Source organism: Marmota flaviventris, chromosome X (genome assembly GCF_047511675.1).
Source record: "Marmota flaviventris isolate mMarFla1 chromosome X, mMarFla1.hap1, whole genome shotgun sequence".
Classification (NCBI taxonomy): domain Eukaryota; kingdom Metazoa; phylum Chordata; class Mammalia; order Rodentia; family Sciuridae; genus Marmota; species Marmota flaviventris.
Window position 1 is genome coordinate 116,458,643 of NC_092518.1, and position 2,426 is coordinate 116,461,068.

General features: G+C 40.5%; 1 non-coding gene across 1 annotated transcript; it reads left to right on the forward strand.

Moving 5' to 3' along the window:
- Positions 1–645: 645 nt before the first annotated feature.
- Positions 646–718, forward strand: Trnaa-agc (transfer RNA alanine (anticodon AGC)). The gene has a single exon. It is a non-coding gene; the product is annotated as a tRNA-Ala (tRNA).
- Positions 719–2,426: the final 1,708 nt, after the last annotated feature.

Below are 2,426 nucleotides of genomic sequence, written 5' to 3' on the forward strand. Positions count from 1 at the left end.
TATATATATACATATATATAACATATAATATATATGCATATATGTAACATAACATATATATATATATAACATTTTAAGCCCAGCTGTATTAAATCTATTCATATTGTGCAATTGTCACCACCATGCATCACCAGAACTCTTTTCATCTCCCCAAACTGAAACTCTGTCCCCATGAAACATAACTTCCCTTTTCTCGCTCCATGTGGCCCCTGTCAACCACCACTGTACTATCTGTCTCTGTGAATTTGAGTACTCTAGGTACCTCATATGAGTGGAATAATTCAGTATTTGTCCTCTTGTGTCTGACTTATTTCATTTAGCACAATGTCCTCAAGGTTTATCCAGTTCCAGCATGTAGCAGAATTAAGTACATTTTAATAAAGGAAAGTATCACATCTATAGAATCAGAGTTTTATAGAATATTTATAGGCCTTCTAATATGCACAGGATAAATATATAACAATATACAAATGCCCTGCTCCACTAGTGCTATGCCTCCCACTTTTCTGGAAACACCTGACTACATCCTTTATATGAAAAGCTCGCGCTCTCTTTCTCTCTCTCTCTCTCTCTCTCTCTCTCTCTCTCTCTCTCTCTTTCTCAAAAAAAAAAAAAAAAAAAAAAAGAGTGATAGGATGTGGGGGCTGGGGTTGTGGCTCAGTGGTAGAGCGCTCGCCTAGCATGTGCAGGGGCCTGGGTTCGATCCCCAGCACCACATAAAAATAAATCAAATAAAGGTATTGTGTGCAACTGCAACTAAAAAATAAATATATAAAAAACAAAAACAAAAAACGGGTGATAGGATGGGGGCTAGGGTTGTGACTCAGTGCCTGGCATGTGTGAGGCACTGGATTCAATTCTCAGAACTACATACACATAAGTAAAATAAAGGTCTGTCAACTAAAAAATACTTTTAAAAAAGAGTCATAGGATGATAAAACTTGCCTAAATATATTTTCCAAATTCAGTTCACCTATCAGTGTCCAGCTCATAGCCACCTCCTACTGGAAAACTTACTGGACCACTTCCCCTTCTTAGACTTTGTATTATTCTTTTCCAAACTGTTGACACTGACCCCCCACCCCCACCCCCCCCCCGCAATAATTTGCCTTTAACCTTCTACTTCTTTGTCTTGAGAACTAAATGTTTTCTATGCATATATTTGGGAGAGAGAAAAGATCTTTTTCTCGTAAGAAAGGGATCTGCCTTTTGCTTCTTTGGTCTTCCACACACAGCTTAGCATGTTGTAGACTCCGAAGGAATAATTTGTGAGTTAACTCAGTGATTAATTATGGATGTGCCTAATTGGAGCACCAAAACCAAAGTAACTCCTTCAAATGGCAAGTGCTGGCTCTATGAGGAAAGTGAAACAAAAGTAGATGGGCTTCCATGTCATAGGCTCATTCCTGAACCTCCAGAAGTCAAGCCTTTTGAACATTTTCCTCAATGTCTTTGCCTAAGTTAGCTGAGGACTTGCCAAACCAAACAAAGGCTGGATGGCCAGGCTAACTGGTGTAATGGCTGGAAGGAATGGAGGGCTGGCCAGGAAGAGATGCCCCAAATGTGTTCCTGGGAGGGGAGACTAGCTTCCTCACAGCATAAAGAGGGAAGATAAATGGCCTCTATCTTCAATCTCAGCTATTCAGAAACATGCTGAGCTGAAATCAGCAGTCTCTGGGGGGGGGAAATATTTGCAAAGGCAACTTTTTTATTGGTACATTATAATGATACAGAATATTGGGATTCATTATGCCATATTTGCACATAATTTGATCGATCTCCTCCTTCCCCCTGATCTGCTTTCTCTAGTCTGAGGTTGAGCCTAGAAGTCAAAATTTGAAGGGACTGGGAAGGAAAACCTAGGTATGAAATGAAAAATGAGAGCTTGTATGTTCAAAATGATGTCACTGCTGACAGTTGAGAACCCTGCCAAATGAAAGACTCATATATTTCTGGAGCTATAAAATGACCCATTCTTGGGCCTCTTTCAGAGTTCTATCCCTCAGCCCACCCATCCCACCTAGCTGTTAGGGAGAAAGTATTCTCGTTTAATGCACACTAAGGTGTAAGCAAGGTCAAACACAAAGTAGCCCAGGTGTGTTCCCAAAAGAGCCATCCTAAGGAACAGAATTCTAAACAGTTGAATTTCCAGAGTTCTTTCAGGGCATTGTGTGATGAGACAAGTCTCATTGGGCCAACTCAAATATACCCATAGGTAACTGCCTCAGCCATGACTGATGCCATTCCTTTCTCTGGGAATGTTCTAGTATTTCCTGTTTCTTTCTCCAAATCCTATTTTTCCTTCAGGGACCAGCTCAAGTCTTACCCATGAAGCTTCTCCAAAGAGCACCTGGCTTAAATATCTACCCTACTCAGAAGTCATTGCACCTCACTTGTTCCATCTGGATGAATTTGGTTTCAGACTG